Source organism: Aedes aegypti, chromosome 3 (assembly GCF_002204515.2).
Source record: "Aedes aegypti strain LVP_AGWG chromosome 3, AaegL5.0 Primary Assembly, whole genome shotgun sequence".
Taxonomy (NCBI): Eukaryota; Metazoa; Arthropoda; class Insecta; order Diptera; family Culicidae; genus Aedes; species Aedes aegypti.
The window spans coordinates 152,511,747-152,524,969 of record NC_035109.1 but is presented as its reverse complement, the minus strand read 5'-3'; the positions used below and the strand labels follow the sequence as shown (position 1 = coordinate 152,524,969).

General features: G+C 36.9%; 1 protein-coding gene across 4 annotated transcripts in view; it reads left to right on the top strand.

The window, feature by feature from the left end:
* The first annotated feature begins 3,795 nt into the window (after positions 1-3,795).
* The window catches only part of LOC5569656 (semaphorin-5A), a 613,002-nt gene continuing 603,574 nt past the window's right edge, over positions 3,796-13,223 (top strand). The window contains exons 1-2 of one of the 4 annotated variants that reach the window (XM_021852111.1): positions 3,796-4,213; positions 11,509-12,109. The gene's annotated coding sequence lies outside the window, so the exon portion shown is untranslated. Of the gene's footprint in view, positions 4,500-11,484; positions 12,110-13,223 lie in introns of all 4 variants that reach the window. The other 3 variants (XM_021852110.1, XM_021852109.1, XM_021852108.1) reach the window with 3 other exon arrangements.

Below are 13,223 nucleotides of genomic sequence, written 5' to 3'. Positions count from 1 at the left end.
CCAGGCCTGCGAATTGTGCAAAAGAAATAAGATTATCAAGCACACAAAGGAACCGATGGTTATAACTACAACACCGTCTAAAGCTTTTGAAGTAATATCCATTGACACAGTAGGTCCTCTACCAAAGTCAAATAAAAACAACCGTTATTGCATTACAATTCAATGCGATCTCACAAAGTACATAACCATAATCCCTATCCCAAACAAGGAAGCAAACACCATAGCTAGAGCATTAGTCGAAAATTTTATTTTGACTTTCGGACATTTTCTAGAATTACGTTCTGATCAGGGTACTGAATACAATAATGAAGTACTCGAGCAGATTAGCAAATTACTCCAAATCAAACAAACCTTTTCAACACCATATCACCCACAATCAATTGGTTCTTTGGAGAGAAATCACAGATGCCTCAATGAGTATCTGCGATCATTCACCAATGAGCATCAATCAGATTGGGATGATTGGATCAAATTTTATGAATTTTCGTACAATTCAACCCCTCACACGGATCATAGTTTCACCCCATTTGAGTTGATATTTGGCAGAAAGGCTAACCTTCCTCAAGACGTATTAGAAAACAGTAACGAACCAGTTTATAATTTCGAATCTTATAAAAACGAATTGAAATTTAAGTTGAGTCGATCTCACGAAATAGTAAAGCAAAAGCTATTAGACCATAAATATCAAAGAAAACAGCAATTCGATAACAACCTCAATCCCATTTCCGTTGTAATTAATGACATAGTTTACTTAAAAAATGAAAACAGAAGCAAGTTAGATTCTTTTTATCTTGGACCTTATAAAATATTAAAAATTGTAGAACCAAATTGTGAAATCCAACATATACTTACAGGTAAAACCACAAATGTACACAAAAATAGAATAATCAAAGCATAAATTAGTTTCTTTTTCCATAACTTTAACTAGAGCCCCACCGAGCCTAACCTCACATAAAAAAAGAGAAATTAAAAAAAAATAAGTAACATGATGAGGTAGGTGAAAGTTCCCAGCTTTATGCTGAGGAGTGCAAAATTCGGTTAGTCTAGTAATAAAGTTATTTATAAAAAAAAAAATAGAGCTAAGAAATATTAACAAAATCAAATTCATGTAAAACTCTGTAAAGGCATCTGGGACCGGCAATCAAATAAATGATTCCATTACACTTTCTTTCCATTACATCATTTTCAAAAGGGGGGAGGTGTGCTATACACATATCGACCCAAACACATATTTCCCTTGTCAATCAGCGCAAGCAATAAAATGCATATTATGTTTTGTTACAACAGAATAGGTCAGGTCCGCGTAAGTGCGAACGATGGCCTCGGTGCAACATGCGTAAGCAGTTTGCATTGAGGCACTCGAGTGCGCCACATGTTTTGCTGATTGTACTTTAGCCACGCTGGTGGTCGTCCGTTTGGACGATGCGCTAAGGCTCAGGTTTCAACCCAAAAATGCTATCGCCGAAATATTGTCACCGCCGTCCCAGGCGTCTCCATCTATCTCTTTCTGACATTGTAACCAAATTGTAACCGATCAATTGTAAAGGCAAATAAAAGGAACCCATGTGAAAGGAACAAGGCAGTCTTGTTCTGACTCTGAATCTATGCGTTTCAATGCACCTCTGGTGTATACCGAAACATCCCTCTAGCAACCTGGTAATCAGGTACTGCTAACTATTTAGGAATAGACTAAGATCAGTAACATATCGATGTGCAATACATAGTCCAAGGATGGGCTATGAAAATGGGCCACCTGTGAATAGGAATCCTTATCATACCGGTCGATATGATACCGACCACCATCGAGTTGGAGTAGGCTAGATCCTCCGCCAGGGATTAGCTAAGTATATCGCGAAACAGCACAGGCAAAAGGTCGTCGGGATGACTGTGAACCGGAAGTTTTCCTTCCCCAGAATCGCAGGGCCGACCTCGGCATCTGCCCGTAAAGCATCGGTCCGGGAGATCTTCCGCCGTCGGGAAAATCTTCGTCGGAGTAGGATAGATCCACCGTCGGGGACTATTCTGAGTAGTCCGTATCAAGTCATCGGCTTGAGTCGTCGGTTGACTTTCTGCACTCTACCGGCCAACAACAGAATAAGAACATCGCGTAACGTTACCGATTTTGGGAGATATTCCTCCGTCGGACTACCTTTTCCGTCGGGAACTATGCCGAGTAGTATCGACCACGACGAATCGCCGGCTTTGGGTCAACGGGGTGCTTGCGTACCAGAAGTCACCCCTCATTTGGAATCACAAGACCAACCTCGCATCCAACCGGTCCGCCCAAAGAGCATGACGAGCTGCGCAGTTAAGTCCAAAGAATCAATATGCACAGGAGCATCTATGGCCGACCCTGAAATGTAAGCGACGCAGCCAGAGCGAATAGAGCCAGAGGTGACGAAATGGTGTAGAGGCATCTCAGCCCCCTGAAGAAATACTATGATGTAGTTCCGGCTTGTAGCCCAAGCCAAATGAAGGTGGCGTGGATCACAGAGCCTAAACCCCATTAGTTTCTACCTTGGCTAGAAGTGCGAAAATTCTATTAAAAAATACATGAGCAGATCGCTTGCCAAATCATGTGACAAGCGGTGAAGAACAATATTTGCGGGAGTCCGTCTTGACGTCTCATCATCCATGATTGGACAATGAGGCTTCGTCAGCATCTGGATGTACAGTTTCCGTGCCCGTGAGTTTCCCACCGTATTTTGCAGATCGGCACGATTTCGAATCTTCTGAACTTCTGATGTTAACAAAGATTGACTGGTCTTTGATGATGATAATTGGATTTCGGCTTTCAGTCACGAATGAAGCGTTGATTATGCAGTCCCTCCCGGTTCTTGACTTTCTGAACGAAAAACTTGGACAGATTCAACTGACTGGGTACATCTCTGACAGAGGAATTGAAATTCCGCCTATATGCCTTCACAAGAAGCTTGCTATCCTGATCACTAATAGAACATCCATTCTGACTGCTTCTCTCCTTCCGTAGTATGCTCAGAATTACTAAGTAACGTTTAATCACACTACTTACCGTTGAATGTACGATTCCAAGTTGTTTTACAAAGTACCGATGAGAGAGTTTATTTTTACCAGGTACTTGCGCAAAATCAATTCGCGACTTCAATTTTTGTGTAACGCCACTTTTTCCATTTTTGAAAAAAAAAACTGGCGGCGATAAAAATACAGTGTAAACAATACACTCTATACTTCTACTACCCGAATTTTAAAGTAAAAATACCCTATGAGTAATTTTCAACGTTTTTTTTTCTTGATGCAATTAGATGTGAGACACTTCAGGCTCATCCGGTTGAGACGTAACGCCAGAAAGAAGAAGACATATAATAGCTCATTTCACAAACCAACTAGGGAACAATTTTACCAGCAAACTGCCAACCGGGCCCGCGACCGAATCTCGCACTAATCAGCATTATTCTACCGGTCATTGTACTTCCATCATCATCGACAGAAGCAGCACCGTGCCCACCACCGATCATCATCATCATCAGCGTCATCAAAAGAGCGTGTTGTATACGCCTCGCATATCGCCAGCCACAACATTTACCTTTCCTACCTGCCCAAGTTTCAAGCTTTTCTTCGTCAATTCTGGATGCACCCGAAGAGAGGATGATGAGCGAACCACATGTGCTTCTTGTGGGACGAAGTTCTGTTTCGGACCAAACCAAAACACCGCACACCCTCTCAATTGCATTCGCATGATCCGAAGAGAGAAAAACAACTGCACCGAGAGACTCGTGACTCGCGAGTCGGTTCGTTGCCATAAGCTCCACGCTCCACGGCTTCAGTTGAAGCTTACTCTCTGCGGCGTTGAGAGCTCTGCTCAGTCCACACACGTATCAAGTGAAGTTTTGTCGGTTTTGTTCGCGATTACGTTTTGGCAGCGCGCGCGATTTATTCGGTTCGTAACTTTTACAAGTGACGATTACTGTGCACTTTGCATCGGTCAACAATTATAATCAGCTTTAGCAGAAGGAAAAAAATAAGTACGCTGGAAGTGCACTATTTGCTGTTGATCAATGCGCGGTTCTGCAAGTCGCGTGTGAAGTGCATATGGGGTAACGAAAGAAGACGAGTGTTATTGTGCTTGCATTTGTAATTCGCGCGACAAAAGCGCGCACCAATCGACGAAAACCGGTGTGGTGTGAATAATTATTGCTGATTTCAAAAGAGAAGAAAAAAAATCGCAATCTGAGAGGTGCAGTTCTGTGTGTTTTACTATTGTCGATGTTGTGACGTTGTTGAAGACGTTCCATGCGCTGCGTTGTCCAGATGTGGACTAAATTTAAAATCTAACGCGACTGGCGTCTCGTCGTTATAGTGGGAAGATATTTTTGAAGAAGCTCACAAGGAGAGATTTTCGTTGCCGAAGAGGCAAGAACGACACTTGGATATCCGTATACGCAGTTGAACGAACGAGGAACGAGTCTGGAAGAGCGATAACGATGGGATGGGTGTGAAGCAATGCTGATAACAGATGAAAGGTTGATAACGAAGAACAAACACAAGTTATGAAATTTAACCCGTGAAGTACCAGAATGAACCACCAATTTTCGAAATTCTTGTTCTCAGAAATTCTTCAGCCGATTTTGAAAACGTGTGTGTAGGCTTTTAGTGTAGACCTGTGTGCCGAAATGTTGTTAATCGGTAGATATTTCTAATGTGTAAAACAAAACTGTTTGTTTACAATTGCTAGCATGGCCTTTATTCGATTAAGATTGCTTAAGATAAAACAGCTGTTGATATGGTTGAAATGGTAGTTACTTATTTGGAATTAACACTAGGAGCCTTCCTTAGCCGAGTAGTTAGAGTCCGCGGCTATAAAACAAAACCATGCTGAAGGTGTCTGGGTTCGATTTCCTGTCGATCTAGGATCATTTCGTAATGGAAATTTCCTTGACTTCCCTGGGCATAAAGTATTATCGTACCTGCCACACGATATACGAATGCAAAAATGGCAATTTTGCAAAGAAAGCTCTCAATTAATAACTGTGGAAGCAGGCTCTGTCCCAGTGGGGACGTAATGCCAAAAAAAGAAAGAAGAAGACTATGAGCCCCAGGATCAAAAACATCTCGATGGATCATCGGCTACATACGGCGATGGTTCAAACGATATTTGAAATTGTTCCACGTATCTCATGTTCACTGAAGTTTTGTACGGTTTGAGAAAACTGTTCCTAGGGTTGTTCGAAGCAATTAAACCAAAACTACTATTTTTGTTGACTGAAACTGCATGAGGATCGTGTCGAATCTAAACAGTTTTTACTTTAAGTTTGTCGGATTCGAATAATCGTGAAGAATAAGAAAAATAACAAATATATTTCAAGCATCCCTAACGATGCAAATATGGGTAGGTCGGTGATTTCGACAGCTATAACCTCTATTACTCTGTATTTGAATGAATGGAATTTGCGACAAAGTATATCAGAAGAAGTTGCACTACAGTTTGATCATTGTGGTTTTGATGAAGATAACTTATTACTGATCTAGATCAGTTTTCTATTGTAATATGAACGTCCTAGTTAAAAACTTGCCCCTGCTATGTTGTTCAATGAGACATTTTTACATCTTTTTTTCGATGATCATTTGCTTGTATAAGCGCAGAGAGCATGTTTGAGCAGTATTACAGTAAAAATTCATAATACTGAAAAAAACTTAGAAATATATTTTTAAGTTTATTAGTATCATTCCAAACATTGAGTTCATTTCTTATATCTAGGTGCTCTGTGTTAAACAACTTTGTTTAATTTTGTGGGGATGTTAAGGTTAAATAATTACACTACACTATCATCCTAATTTGGTAAAAATAATTAAACATTTATTAACATTTTGATAACAACATATTACATTTCATTTGTCGTAGCAGTTCAGAATTTTTACAGGTGAGTTGATTTCATCTGCTTATAAGAGATAACTACGAAAACCCTTTTTTCTTAACTGTTAACATATGAACCAAAATTAAAGGTAGGCACATTTAGTTTTTTTCGTGATTTATTCGATTGCAGTAGTCCAGAGAACATTTTTGAGTAATAATAAAAATTCCAGATAACATCTGAAATTTATTTAAATTGATAAAAATGTTTTATTTTTTGGTTTTTGCCCATAAATCAAATTTTTCAGTGTTAACATGAATTAATTGATTAAATTAAATGATACGTGTCCAAAATATTTATTTTAGATTATACTCAAAACTTCTCGTTGTTTTCTAAACCTATAAGAAACCCTAAATTTTCATTCCGTTTTCCGTTAAAAAAATGTTCAAAGCAATGAGATGTAGCTTTTTTAGCATGAATTCTTATGTGGAAATCATGAGAAAATGTTTGTGCAGAAATAGTTGTTTTGGATACACTCAAAATTACCTAAATAAATAAAAATACCTATGTTTGAACAGAAAGAAAAACAAACTCTGTGTCACACTTTAAACTTCTTTTCCTTAAAAAAATACAAACTTTCGTGTTTCAGATTCTGTTTGCAAGTAAAAAAAAGTTTAAATTGAAGTATAGTTTTTTTCCTTAAATCTCTATCAGAAATGCAGTGAACAAGTTCAAGATAAAGCATATATTTTTGATTAAACATTTTTTTTACAACAAAATTAAAACTAAGAAAATCACGATTTTGACAATATTGAAAGGCTACAATCTAAATTTGATGAGTTTACTTCATGAAGAGTTTGGGAAATTTCTAATAGCTCAATTTGATAAAGCATATATTTGCTTTTGTAGCAACATTTAAAATTTGTACAGCAATGGAGAAAGAAAAACTTCTCATGGACAAAACTCATCAAAAAATTCTCAGGAAAATTCAAAACAATCACTGGGAAATTGCTGTAAAAAATATGTGAAGCATTTTAACACGAGATTTCTGAAGAAGTCATCGATTTTGGATGTTTCACTTGAAAAAAACTTGAATAGTTTCTGGAAAGAATTGATGAATCCCTGGAAGGATCTTAAAAAAATGTACACCAGTAGAATACCTCGCCGGTAATTCTCTTCATAATAGTTGGAAGAATTTTCATAGAAATTCCCGAAAGAATCCTTGTAGGATCTTTGATGCAATACTGAAGTTATTTGAGAGAAATCTGTCAATTGTTTAGCATAATTATATGGAGATTTCCTTGAATAAATAACTGAACACAACACAAGAACTCGTGTGACCATAACTAAAAGAATTTTATAGAAAATTCTCGAGGAATCGCTGAAGAAATTCAAAATGCACAATGGTCCGAATCGACAATTTAGCGGGAAATAATGTTTTCTCTGTTCTTGATGATTTTAAATGTATGATGTCTTCAGTGAAGTTTTTCGTAATTGAGTTTTGCATCTTCTAACTTCTAACAACTTTGTGGAAGACACTTTTGATCTACATCTGCATTTGAGTGAAGTAAATTGATTCTAAAAGTTTAAACTTAGTGTAGACCCGAAAAATCAGTTTTTTTTAATATTTTTTGTTTGCAGTTTTACGTAAATGTGGTCTTTACAAAAGTTTTAGAGTAAGTAATGATTTTTTCTAAACATTACAATTTCACCAATAAAGGCAATGATAAAAATATTCATTGAATTTATTACATACCAGTATATTTGTAGCTAACTGGAATGAATATACAAAATAATTAAATTTTCACTACTTATACTTCAATTCGATATGAATGCACTTGCAACATTGTGTATTGATATAATAAGTAGTTTCAGTGATTTCACATTTTATCATTCTTATATGAATCAATCTAAATCAGAATTTTTGAAGTGATATCATTAATGACATCAATCTCGGTGGAGTTTTAACAGTCAAAAATAATTGATTTGGCTATTTCTGATGGTATTTGTCAACGGATATTGAGTATAATGATTTATGACCGCTTCGTAGAACAAATGGAATCACTGTGCATTATGCATTGATGACATTCCAATAGGAAGCAATGGCAGAATTTCTTACGAAATCTCCTGGATGAATTTCTGTAACAACTACTTGATTTTTTTTAAGGAAGCGCTGAAATGATTCATTAATGAATTTATAGAGTCATTCATGAATCAAACTTAAGAAAAAATCGCCAAAAATCTTAAGAAATCCTAGAAAGTATATTTCGAATAATTAATAATGAAAGCCTTTCGATATATATTGAAAAATTTCTCAAAAGCTTCAATATTTCACAGTTATAAACGTAAAAGAGCGTAAGTATATTCAAAGAACATTTCTCCAGGAATCCCTAGGGAAGCCCGTATATTCTTGGAGTTATCCCTGGAGCGATTTCTAGACGAACTCATGGAAGAATCTTCGAAGAAAATCCTGATTAAATATTTCAACTGATTTCTGAATTTCTGGACTAATCCCTAGTGGGATTTTTGGAGACATGTTTTTGGACAAATTTTCAAAAGAATACCTGGCCGAGTACTATAAGATGTTTCAGGGCAAAATACTTCGGGATGGTTTCTCGGAATAAAAAAAATATAATTAAAGAATCCTGGAAACCATTTATTTCCAAAATAAGCCTGATGTCGTTGGTGGGATTCAAAAGAAACACAAAAACGAATGTCACCTTAAGAAATCTTTACGCCAAATGGAATACAATCAATTCAAAAAGCATCTCCTAAAGGAATTCTTGGAATATTTATAGAAAGATTTCTTGAATGTTTTTTGTAGAAATACCCCAGTATGATCCTTAGATATCATTTAAAGAGAGATTCTTTTTTCGACGAATTTCTCGAGGAGTCCCTATTACAATTACTAAATATTTTCTACAGTTTGTTTTTTAATTCAAAAAGAGTATTTTTTTGCATAGAAATACACAATTGATGGCTAACTTTTAGAATCATTGACGCCTTAAACCTGAGAGATGCAAATATGTCTGTCGTTTTCTCGTTTTTACGCAAATCTGATCAAATAGCTCTGGTTATCAGAGAAGTAGTATATGGAATATACGCAGAAAATTAATTTTATAAAAATTGTCCTAAATCATCGAGATCTCCGTTCAAACTTCTTCTCTTCTTCTTGGCATTAACGTCCTCACTGGGACAGAGCCGGCTTCTCAGCTTAGTGTTCTTATGAGCACTTCCACAGTTATTAACTGAGAACTTTCTTTGCCTAAATTGCCATTTTCGCATTCGTATATCGTGACAGGTACGATTATACTCTATGCCCAGGGAACTGAGAGAAATTTCCATTACGAAAAGATCCTGGACTGACCGGGAATCGAACCCAGATACCTTCAGCATGGCTTTGCTTTATAGCCGCGGACTCTAACCACTCGGCTAAGGAAGGCCCCGAAGGCCACCGTTCAAACTTATCAGAATTAATAATTATAGAACATGAAGAATTACTTCCAGGTCCGAATGATAAGAATTCTTTGCTGGACATACATAGGTTGCACAGTAGGGTGCGGCTTATTTTTCGAAACTTCCTTAAACCAAATATTCTGAATTCAAATCACATTAAAAGGAACACCCCAAACTATGAGCCAAATTTATTAAGATTTAGAGGTGGCGCAAGCGACCTGAGGGTGAATTTTCAGGTTATGAAGTGAAGTCCTAATAACTTTGCTATTTTCTAACAAATTTTGAAGATTCTAGTGTCATTTTTTTTTCAAAATTAAACTAGTAAAACTAGTCTTAGTTAAAAGTATTTTTTTCGATCTTCCCTCTTTTTACTTAAAAAAAAAACACGTTTTTGTTTGACTTTATGAATACTTAACCGATTCCAAAGCTTTTTACATGCTTTTGAAGCAAATTCAGTAGTTATTAAATGATGGGTACCATCAAGTATTTTTCAGAATAATTTTGACTTGGTTGTTGACAAAAACTACAAAAAACACGAATTTCAACGGAAATTGCAATATTTTAAAATTTTTTGTCAGCTAAACGTTACAACTTAAGCTGAAACGGGCTACTCTCATTTGTTGAACCATCAAAAAGGTTTTTAAAGCAACTTTTCATCATTTTTTCAACAAATATATTTTAGAATTTTTATAAAATTTATGCACATTTTAACTTGTAGTTATAACAAGATATTCGTTATTTGTTAAGAATATTCGTATTGTTTTTCAATTAAAAAATCATTTTTGGGTAGTTTTTGTTAAATAACTAAGTCAAAACCATTTTTGATTTAATCTGTGTAATACGCAGTTTGAAAACAACTAAATTAGTCCAAAAGCATGTACAAATATCGAGAATCAGATGAGTATTCATGAAGCTATGTTCAAACATAGAAGATTTTTATAGAAGAAGAAAAATGAAGAACAAATAATTTTGAAGAGAATGATGCTAAGAGCTTCAAAAATAGAACAGGTTAGAAAATAAAAAAGCTATTAAGACTTCACTGAAGGTCATAATTTTCATAACTAGAGAAATCACCTTCAAGTCGCTTGCGCCACCTCTAAATCTTAACATTTTTGGCTCAAAATTTGAGGTTTCCTGTTTTTGTGTGATTCGAATTCAGAAGAGCACACGAATTTTCGGTTTCAAGAACATTCGAAAAATAAGCCACACTCTATTGCACAGTTAACAGTTAGCTTTCTATAACACGATATTGAAAGGATTATCGAGTTATTGAAATATTAAGTTTTTAAACACAACACCCGTACAACTGAAATTTTGTTTTTAGTATGGGTCCATGAGTTGATATCGAGTCATGGAACATCGACTCATGGAGGTGTCATTGTATCTAATTAAGGAGAAGTTGGTTGTATAACGCCCTCCTACAGATTTTGAACATTTTGAGACGTCAGTTCAAACTTGTGCTCCTGAATTTTAAAAATTTAGCAGGTGTTGTTTCTTCTAAACTATTATTTTTGGATTAAATATCAACCAAATCTGGCTCAAAAGGCTTCATACTAAAGAATAGACTTTATTCTATGCTTTAAAGATGTTCCGAATCGTATATGACATGTTTACCTCTCGAATACGTTAACAAGAGTATGATATGCAACTTCATCAAAAAATCTGAAATATTCCATAGTTACCTAGGGAACACTATAAAATAATCATTTACCTCTCAATATGTCACAAATGTTTTATGGTATTTTATGTGCTATGGTTTCGCATATTGGCGCCATGATAACCAAAACGTCAAATAATTATTACAGCAACAATTTCTGTTAAACGTTTAACCAACTTTTCTATGAGGGGACGGGCCTGGTTTAGTGAACTCACACCTCACACGCCGAGGACCTGGGATCGAATCCCATCCTCGAGATGGTCACTTATGACGTAAAAGTCATAGTGACGACTTTTTTCGGAAGGGAACTGAAGCCGTTGGTCCCGAAATAAAGTAGCCCAGGATTAAATTGAAATTCGGTCTCTTTGCATCACTTTAAGCTAGTACAACTAATCTCCTTCGCTGCAAACAAAACATTTTAAAAATTAGTGGAAGAGTTTTTGGGAACAAGTTTTTTTTTAAATTTCGGCTTCGTCCCGGTACTTCACGGGTTAAGGTGCTCTGCAGTGGAAATAACCATTAAAATCCTACAATGTATTCCAGTGTCTAATGAAGTGTTTACTTTAGCCGAAGCATTCGACCAACGGAAATCGAGTGGAGACGAATTTTGCTGTGTTTACCGAAAAAAAGAGCAGTCATAAGCGATTCGGATAACCCAAACAAACCGATCGCGTTCGCAGTTTTCAAGAGTTTGACCAGTTCAGCATAAGTGCCTCAACATCGATTGTTAATGCTGCGGCTGCTATCGTGATAGTGCTCCGGTTGTTGTGGCTTATTTCAAATAAGAATAAGAGGAAATTTGTTAGCCTCGAAGAGAAGCAAAAAAATATCGAGCATATCGAATGTGAAGAGTGATTCGAATTTATGTGCGAAGCCAAACGGCGACAGTGAAAAGTTGTTTAAGATTTGTTTTTTTGAGAATCGAAAGCTGAGAGCTACGCGAGAGTCGGCGAGAACTGGACAAGAAGAGGCAGAAAGGACCATCGGAGGACGTGACTAAATTTTAAAACAAACAAAACATTCGTTCGGCGGACCGGGATCAGAGAAGAATTTGCTCCGAACTCTGACGACCGCTTCTGACCGTTGGTGCATTTGAATGGTCAGTACGTGCGGGAGGATCGATGAACGTTATGCAGAACCGGCGACGCGTTCGGGCAGTAAATTGAATGTAAGTTATGGGAATTTGACGCACACGGGGGATGAATTTGAACGGTAATCTTATTGAATAGATACGATATTGTTTGAAAATTGTTGGAATTTTTATTGACCATTCCAAGCTCAATATGTATACTCTCTACAGTTTTAAGTAACTTTGAATGGATATTTTATTTAATCAGCAAAACCTCTGGAAGATTTTATTAAAGCATATTGAATAGTCGATAAATGAACACATCAAATACAGGGTGATCCAGACCAATCAAGAAGATTGGTAACTCATGGCCAATCCTACAATAGACTGTAAAATCTAAGCTAATCTATTTTGTTTAGTTAACTTATTGTATTTCTCTTCCACAACCAGGAATTCACTTTTTAATTAAACTGTCAGCTGTGATCGTTACCCATCAACCATACCCAACGGACAACTGCTTAGTTGCGCGGATTTTTCTCTCGTTCTATTCCATGTTGTAAAGGTATTCCGCCAATACAATATCCAATAGCCGGTGGCAATAACGAGCAAACCAGTGCACCGGCCACATTATTACCGCGTGTGTTTTAGCAACACGAGTGTTTATGACATTTTCCATTTATTATGGAATCGAAACTGTTTGCCGCACGCGCCTTTAGTCGTCGTTACTCTCCGCTCTATAGGTACGACTTTGATGATTAAGAACCTCATTTTCTTATCGGTTAACGTTTAACCCGTTTCCAGTGTGGAGTTCCCTTGAACACAGAGTGCGTACGTTAGTTGTATGCGTTCCCCTCTAGATTACAACCGCCGACTACGCCAATGAGAAAGAGTCAAGGCGTAATGATTGCATTTTGCGGAAGCTTTTTCTACTGCGTGAAGGGCCAACGAGAAGAAGGGTGCGTAATCAGTGAATATTGTAAATAACTGTTGGACTCATAATTATAACAAACGAGCTTGGTACCGAGAACGGTTTTGTTGGGGCTTTTGTTCGTTCTAAGTAGATTGGCTTGGGGAGAGGCCTCGTGATCAAGGCAGGGATGAATCGGAGGGGAAGGTCACCGACGTCGAACTAAGGGATGTTTGGAGAATCTAGCTGGCCAAAACTATTTCGAGAAATTTTCCAAATATTTTATGTTTAGATAGTAGTTGCGAA